Below are 9,340 nucleotides of genomic sequence, written 5' to 3'. Positions count from 1 at the left end.
CTTGATGAACGCACTTGAAGAATCGACTTGGTTAGAGTACTTGGTGGGGCAACTTGATGAACAGACTCAAAGAGTCAACTTGGTGAGAGTACCTGGTGGCTTGACTTGATGAGCAAACTTAAAGAGTCAACTTGGTGAGAGTACTTGGCGGGGTGAACTGATGAACGAACTTAAAGAGTCGGCTTGGTGGGAGTACTTGGTGGGTCGACCTGGTGGGGTGACTTTATGGACGGACTTGAAGAGTCGACTTGGTTAGAGTACTTGTTAAGGTGACTTGATGAATAGACTTGAAGAGTCGACTTGGTGGGGCGACTTGATGAAAGGACTTAAAGGGTCGACTTGGTGAGAGTACTTGGCGGGGCGACTTGATGAACGGACTTGAAGGGTCGACTTGGCGGGGTGACTTGATGAACGGACCTAAAGAGTTGACTTGGTGAGTGTACTTGGCAGGGTGAATTGATGAACTGACTTAAAGAGTTGACTTGGTGGGAGTACTTGGTGGGCCGACTTGATGAACGGACTTATAGAGTCGACTTGGTGAGAGTAGTTGTTCTGGTGACTTGATGAACAGACTTAAAGAGTCGGCTTGGCGGGGTGACTTGATGAAAGGACTTAAAGAGTCGATTTGGTGGAGTGACTTGATGAACGAACTTAAAGGGTCGACTTTGTGGGGTGACTTGATGAACGGACCTAAAGAGTTGACTTGGTGATAGTACTCGGTGGGGCGACCTGATGAACAGACTTAGAGAGTCAACTTGGTGAGAGTACTTGGTGGGCCGACCTGATTGGGTGACTTCGTGAACTGACTTAAAGAGTCGACTTTGTGGGAGTACTTGGTGGGGTGACTTGATGAATGGACTTCAAGGGTCAACTTGGCGAGGTGACTTGATGAACGGTCCTAAAGAGTTGACTTGGTGAGAGTACTTGGTGTGGTGACTTGATAAAAAGACCTAAAGAGTCAAATTGGTGAGAGTACTTGGTGGTGTGACTTGATGAACACACTTGAAGGGTCGACTTGGTGGGGTGACTTTATGAATGGACCTAAAGAGTTGACGTTGTGAGAGTGCTTGGTGGGGTGACTTGATGAACATAGTTAAAGAGTCGACTTGATGAGAGTACTTGGCCGGGTGACTTGATGAACGCACTTAAAGAATCGACTTGGTTAGAGTACTTGGTGGGGTGACTTGATGAACGGACTTAAAGAGTCGACTTGGTGGGCCGACCTGGTGGGGTGACTTGATGAATGAACTTAGAGAGTCGACTTGGTGAGAGTACTTGGTGACTTGGTGGGCCGACCTGGCCGGGTGACTTGATGAACAAACTTAAAGAGTCGACTCGGTGAGAGTGCTTGGTGGGCTGACCTGGTCACGTGACTTGATGAACGGACTTAAAGAGTCGACTTGGTGGGCAGACTTGGTCGGGTGACTTCATGAAAGAACTTAAAGAGTCAAACCTTGTGGGTCGAACTAGCGAGGTGACTTGGTGAGAGTACTTGGTGGGCCGACCTGGCAGGGTGACTTGATGAACGAACTTAGAGAGTCAACTTTGTGAGAGTACTTGGTGGGTCGAACTGGCGGGGTGACTTGATGAATGAACTTAAAGAGTCGACCTAGTGAGAGAACTTGGTGGGTCGAGCTAGCGGGGTGAATTGATGAACAAACCTAAAGAGTCGACTTTGTGAGAGTACTTGGTGGGCCAACCTGGCGGGGTGAGTTGATGATCGAACTTAAAGGGTCGACTTGGTGAGAGTACTTGGTGGGCTGACCTGGTGGGGCGACTTGATGAACGAACTTAAAGAGTCGACTTGGTGAGAGTACTCGGTGGGGTGACTTGATGAACAAACCTAAAGAGTCGACCTGGTGAGAGTACTTGGTGGACCGACCTGGCGGGGTGACTTGGTGAGAAAACTTAAAGAGTCGACTTGGTGAGAGTAGTTGGTGGGCTGACCTTGCGGGGTGACTTGATGAACGAACTTAAAGAGTCGACCTGGTGGGCCGACTTGGCAGAGTGACTTCATGAATGAACTTAAACAGTCCACTTGGTGGGCCAACCTAGTGAGGTGACTTGATGAACAAACTTAAAGAGTCGACTTGGTGAGAGTAATTTGTGGGCTGACCTTGCGGGGTGACTTGATGAATGAACTTAAAGAGTCGACTTGGTGGGGTGACTTGATGAACGCATTTGAAGGGTCGACTTGGTGGGGTGACTCTATGAACGGACATAAAGAGTTGACTTGGTGAGAGTACTTGGTGGGGTGACTCGATGAATGGACTTAAAGAGTCAACTTGGTGAGAGTACTTGGTGGGGCGACTTGATGAACGCACTTGAAGAATCGACTTGGTTAGAGTACTTGGTGGGGCGACTTGATGAACAGACTAAAAGAGTCAACTTGGTGAGAGTACCTGGTGGCTCGACTTGATGAGCAGACTTAAAGAGTCAACTTGGTGAGAGTACTTGGCGGGGTGAACTGATGAAAGAACTTAAAGAGTCAGCTTGGTGGGCGTACTTGGTGGGCCGACCTGGTGGGGTGACTTTATGGATGGACTTAAAGAGTCAACTTGGTTAGAGTACTTGTTCTGGTGACTTGATGAACGGACTTGAAAAGTTGACTTGGTGGGGCAACTTGATGAAAGGACTTAAAGGGTCGACTTGGTGAGAGTACTTGGTGGGGCGACTTGATGAACGAACTTGAAGGGTCGACTTGGCGGGGTGACTTGATTAACGGACCTAAAGAGTTGACTTCCTGAGAGTACTTGGTGGGGTGAACTGATGAACGGACTTAAAGAGTCAACTTGGTGGGAGTACTTGGTGGGCTGACTTGATGAACGGACTTATAGAGTCGACTTGGTGAGAGTAGTTGTTCTGGTGACTTGATGAACGGACTTAAAGAGTCGGCTTGGCGGGGTGACTTGATGAAAGGACTTAAAGAGTTGACTTGGTGGGGTGACTTGATGAATGAACTTAAAGGGTCGACTTTGCAGGGTGACTTGATGAACGGACCTAAAGAGTTGACTTGGTGAGAGTACTCGGTGGGGTGACCTGATGAACAAACTTAGAGAGTCGACTTGGTGAGAGTACTTGCTGGGCCGACCTGGTTGGGTGACTTCGTGAACTGACTTAAAGAGTCAACTTGGTGGGAGTACTTGGTGGGGTGACTTGATGAATGGACTTCAAGGGTCGACTTGGTGAGGTGACTTGATGAACGGTCCTAAAGAGTTGACTTGGTGAGAGTACTTGGTGTGGTGACTTGATGAAAAGACTTAAAGAGTTGAATTGGTGAGAGTACTTGGTGGGGTGACTTGATGAACGCACTTGAAGGGTCGACTTGGTGGGGTGACTTTATGAACGGACCTAAAGAGTTGACGTGGTGAGAGTGCTTGGTGGGGTGACTTGATGAACATAGTTAAAGAGTCGACTTGGTGAGAGTACTTGGCCAGGTGACTTGATGAACGCACTTGAAGAATCAACTTGGTTAGAGTACTTGGTGGGGTGACTTGATGAACGAACTTAAAGATTCGACTTGGTGGGCCGACCTGGTGGGGTGACTCGATGAATGAACTTAGAGAGTTGACTTGGTGAGAGTACTTGGTGACTTGGTGGGCCGACCTAGCTGGGTGACTTGATGAACAAACTTAAAGAGTCGACTCGATGAGAGTGCTCGGTGGGCTGACCTGGTCACGTGACTTGATGAACAGACTTCAAGAGTCAACTTGGTAGGCTGACTTGGCTGGGTGACTTGATGAACGAACTTAAAGAGAACACTTGGTGGGTGGAACTAGCAGGGTGACTTGGTGAGAGTACTTGGTGGGCCGACCTGGCAGGGTGACTTGATGAACGAACTTAGAGAGTCGACTTTTTTGAGAGTACTTGGTGGGTCGAACTAGCGGGGTGACTTGATGAACGAACTTAAAGAGTTGACCTGGTGAGAGAACATGGTGGGCCGAGATGGTGGGGTGAATTGATGAAAAAACCTAAAGAGTCAACTTTGTGAGAGTACTTTGTGGGCCGACCTGGCGGGGTGAGTTGATGACTGAACTTAAAGGGTCGACTTGGTGAGAGTACTTGGTGGGCCGACCTGGCGGGGCAACTTGATGAACAAACTTAAAGAGTTGACTTGGTGAGAGTACTCGATGGGGTGACCTGATGAACAAACCTAAAGAGTCAACCTGGTGAGAGTACTTGGTGGGCCGACCTGGCGGGGTGACTTGGTGAGCAAACTTAAAGAGTTGACTTGGTGAGAGTAGTTGGTGGGCTGACCTGGCGGGGTGACTTGATGAACAAACTTAAAGAGTCGACCTAGTGGGCCGACTTGGCAGAGTGACTTCATGAACGAACTTAAAGAGTCCACTTGGTGGGCTGACCTGGTGGGGTGACTTGATGAACGAACTTAAAGAGTCAACTTGGTGAGAGTAATTTGTGGGCTGACCTAGCGGGGTGACTTGATGAATGAACTTAAAGAGTTGACTTGGTGGGGTGACTTGATGAACGCACTTGAAGGGTCGACTTGGTGGGGTGACTCTATGAACGAACTAAAGAGTTGACTTGGTGAGAGTACTTGGTGGGGTGACTCGATGAAAGGACTTAAAGAGTTGACTTGGTGAGAGTACTTGGTGGGGCGACTTGATGAACGCACTTGAAGAATTGACTTGGTTAGAGTACTTGGTGGGACGACTTGATGAACAGACTCAAAGAGTCGACTTGGTGAGAGTACCTGGTGGCTTGACTTGATGAGCAGACTTAAAGAGTCAACTTGGTGAGAGTACTTGGTGGGGTGAACTGATGAACAAACTTAAAGAGTCAGCTTGGTGGGAGTACTTGGTGGGCCGACCTGGTGGGGTGACTTTATGGACGGACTTAAAGAGTCAACTTGGTTAGAGTACTTGTTATGGTGACTTGATGAACAGACTTGAAGAGTCGACTTGGTGGGGCGACTTGATGAAAGGACTTAAAGGGTCAACTTGGTGAGAGTACTTGACGTTGCGACTTGATGAATAGAATTGAAGGGTCAACTTGGCGGGGTGACTTGATGAACGGACCTAAAGAGTTGACTTGGTGAGAGTACTTGGCGGGGTGAACTGATGAACAGACTTAAAGAGTCGACTTGGTGGGAGTACTTGGTGGGCAGACTTGATGAACAGACTTATAGAGTCGACTTGGTGAGAGTAGTTGTTCTGGTGACTTGATGAACGGACTTAAAGAGTCGGCTTGGCGGGGTGACTTGATGAAAGGACTTAAAGAGTCGACTTGGTGGGGTGACTTGATGAATGAACTTAAAGAGTCGACTTGGTGGGGTGACTTGATGAACAAACTTGAAGGGTCAACTTTGCGGGGTGACTTGATGAATGGACCTAAAGAGTTGAATTGGTGAGAGTACTCGGTGGGGTGACCTGATGAATAGACTTAGAGAGTCGACTTGGTGAGAGTACTTGGTGGGCTGACCTGGTTGGGTGACTTCGTGAACTAACTTAAAGAGTCGACTTGGTGGGGGTACTTGGTGGGGTGACTTGATGAACGAACTTCAAGGGTCGACTTGGCAAGTTGACTTGATGAACAGTCCTAAAGAGTTGACTTGGTGAGAGAACTTGGTGTGGTGACTTGATGAAAAGACTTAAAGAGTCAAATTGGTGAGAGTACTTGGTGGGGTGACCTGATGAATGCACTTGAAGGGTCGACTTGGTTGCGTGACTTTATGAACGGACCTAAAGAGTTGACGTGGTGAGAGTGCTTGGTGGGGTGACTTGATGAACATAGTTAAAGAGTCGACTTGGTGAGAGTACTTGGGCGGGTGACTTGATGAACGCTCTTGAAGAATCGACTTGGTTAGAGTACTTTTTGGGGTGACTTGATGAACGGACTTAAAGATTCAACTTGGTGGGCTGACCTGGCAGGGTGACTTGATGAAAGAACTTAGAGAGTCAACTTGGTGAGAGTACTTGGTGACTTGGTGGGCCGACCTGGGCGGGTGACTTGATGAACAAACTTAAAGAGTCAACTCGGTGAGAGTGCTCGGTGGGCTGACCTGGTCACGTGACTTGATGAACGGACTTAAAGAGTCGACTTGGTGGGCCGACTTTGCCGGGTGACTTGATGAACGAACTTAAAGAGTCAACTTGGTGGGTTGAACTAGCGGGGTGACTTGGTGAGAGTACTTGGTGGGCCGAGCTGGCGAGGTGAATTAATGAATGAACCTAAAGAGTCGACTTTGTGAGAGTACTTGGTGGGCCGACCTAGTGGGGTGAGTTGATGATCGAACTTAAAGGGTCGACTTGGTGAGAGTACTTGTTGGGCCGACCTGGTGGGGTGACTTGATGAACGAACTTAAAGAGTTGACTTGGTGAGAGTACTTAGTGGGGTGACCTGATGAACAAACCTAAAGATTCGACCTGGTGAGAGTACTTGGTGGGCCGACCTGGCGGGGTGACTTGGTGAGAAAACTTAAAGAGTCCACTTGGTGAGAGTACTTGGGCGGGTGACTTGATGAACGCTCTTGAAGAATCAACTTGGTTAGAGTACTTGGTGGGGTGACTTGATGAATGGACTTAATGATTCAACTTGGTGGGCCGACCTGGCAGGGTGACTTGATGAATGAACTTAGAGAGTCAACTTGGTGAGAGTACTTGGTGACTTGGTGGGCCAACCTGGGTGGGTGACTTGATGAACAAACTTAAAGAGTCGACTCGGTGAGAGTGCTCGGTGGGCTGACCTGGTCATGTGACTTGATGAACGAACTTAAACAGTTGACTTGGTGGGCCGACTTGGCTGAGTGACTTGATGAACAAACTTAAAGAGTCAACTTGGTGGGTGGAACTAGCAGGGTGACTTGGTGAGAGTACTTGGTGGGCCAACCTGGCAGGGTGACTTGATGAATGAACTTAGAAAGTCGACTTTGTGAGAGTACTTGGTGGGTCGAACTGGCGAGGTGACTTGATGAACAAACTTAAAGAGTCAACCTGGTGAGAGAACTTGGTGGGTCGAGCTGGCGGGGTGAATTGATGAACGAACCTAAAGAGTCAACTTTGTGAGAGTACTTGGTGGGCCGACCTGGCGGGGTGAGTTGATGACCGAACTTAAAGGGTCGACTTGGTGAGAGTACTTGGTGGGCCGACCTAGCGGGGTGACTTGACGAATGAACTTAAAGAGTCGACTAGGTGAGAGTACTCGATGGGGTGACCTGATGAACAAACCTAAAGAGTTGACCTGGTGAGAGTACTTGGTGGGCCGACCTGGCGGGGTGACTTGGTGAGCAAACTTAAAGAGTCGACTTGGTGAGAGTAGTTGGTGGGCTAACCTGGCAGGGTGACTTGATGAACAAACTTAAAGAGTCAACTTGGTGGGCCGACTTGGTAGAGTGACTTCATGAATGAACTTAAAGAGTCCACTTGGTGGGCCGACCTGGCGGGGTGACTTGATGAACAAAATTAAAGAGTCGACTTGGTGAGAGTAATTTTTTGGCTGACCTGGCGGGGTGACTTGATGAATGAACTTAAAGAGTCAACTTGGTGGGGTGACTTGATGAACGCACTTGAAGGGTCAACTTGGTGGGGTGACTCTATGAATGGACCTAAAGAGTTGACTTGGTGAGAGCACTTGGTGGGGTGAATCGATGAAAGGACTTAAAGAGTCGACTTGGTGAGAGTACTTGGTGGGGAGACTTGATGAACACACTTGAAGAATTGACTTGGTTAGAGTTGGCCTAACGGGGCGATGTGGTGAGTGGGCCTAACGAGGCGAGTTGGTGGGGCAACTTGGCAAGTGGTATTAGAGAGCCAACGTGGTGAGGCAACTCGGCAAGTTGGTTTGTTGAGATGACATGGTGAGCTGACTTGGCGAGTCGACCTGGCGAGCGAACTTAAAGAGTCGACTTGGCAACGTACTCGAGTCGACTTGGTGAGGCAACCTATCAATCGGGCTCAAAGAGTCAACATGGTGAGGTGACTCGTGGTGAGGAGCTATCCTTGAGGTGACTTGGTGGGCCTACTTGATTAGTCGACTTGGTGAGCCAACCTGACGAGTTGACACGGTGAGCAGGCTTAAAGAGGCGACGACATGGTGGGGTAACTTGGCAAGCCAACTTATTGAGGCGAGATGGTGAGTCGACTTGTTGAGCTGACTTGGTGAGCGCACTTAAAGAGTCAACTTCGTGAGGTGACTCGGTGAGTTAGCTCGCTGATGCGACTTGGGCAGGCCGACCTGGCGAACGAACTTAAAGAGGCGACTTGGGCGGGCTGACCTGGTGAGCAAACTTAAAGAGTTGACTTGGAAACGTACTTGAACAACCGACTTGGTGAGCTGACATGGTGAGTGGGCTTAGAGAAGCAACTCGGTGGGGCAACTTGGCGAGCACACCTACTGGGGCAAGGTGGTAAAACAACTAGGTGATTCGACTTGGTGAGCTGATGTAGGGAGCTGACTTGGTGAGCGAACTTAAGGGGTCAACTTGGTGAGGCAACCTGAATAGTCGACTCAGTGAGCTAACTTGGGGAGCCGACATGGTGAGCGGTCTTAAAGAAGAGGCGACCTGGTGGGGCAACCTGGTGAGGCGAGATAGTAAGTCATCTTGGTGAGCTGGCTTGACGAGCTGTGAGCGGACTTAAAGAGTCAATTCTGGATTTGGCAAAGACCACATGGTTAGATGACTTGGTGAGCCGACCTGGCTAGCAAAATTGGCAAGCAAACTTATAGAATCGACTTGCTGTCCCCAGCCAGGATTACACGGTTGGGCTAACCCAACTTGGGTCACCCGACTAGGTCAACCCATCTTCGTCGCCCCAGCCTCGAGCAACCCGATTGGGTCGCCAGAGTGGGTCAATGAGGGGAAAAAAGAAAAAAACAAAGAAATCATGCGAGGCCTTGTACAGCAAAAAGCGCTAAATTTTGGGCATTACAAAAAAAAGAAAAAAAAACAAGTTACCCGCTTTTGGATCACGCACAAGTTTTAGTTCACGTATTGCCGAGCTGACTCGAGGCATTATGCCTAGCTAGCCAGATTCGAGGTAGGGTAGTCAAAACGATCCGATTTGAGAATTTTCTTTATAAAAAGAGATCATGATAGGCCTCGTAAGGAAAAAAAGAATGAAATTTTGGGAGTTCAAGAAAAAATGTTACCCGGTTTTGGATCGTGCACAGGGCTCGGGTCACGTAGCATCGAGGTGCCCTAGGTGACATGATTCAAGCAAAAAGTCGACGGTGGCATGAGTCGTGCAAAAACATTGGAGGCCATTAAGGCTCGAGGCGCTTCGAGTCGAGGTTGCCGAGGCGGGTCGGGTTGAAAACTTTGGGCGTTAACCAAAAAGAAAAAGTTAACCACTTTTGGATCATGTACACGGCTCGGGGCACTTAG

This window comes from Cupressus sempervirens, chromosome 1 (assembly GCF_028749045.1).
Source record: "Cupressus sempervirens isolate cs-2001-9-10 chromosome 1, ASM2874904v1, whole genome shotgun sequence".
In the NCBI taxonomy this organism is placed as follows: Eukaryota; Viridiplantae; Streptophyta; class Pinopsida; order Cupressales; family Cupressaceae; genus Cupressus; species Cupressus sempervirens.
The sequence above is the reverse complement of the archived record's forward strand: the minus strand, read 5'-3'. Positions refer to the sequence as shown.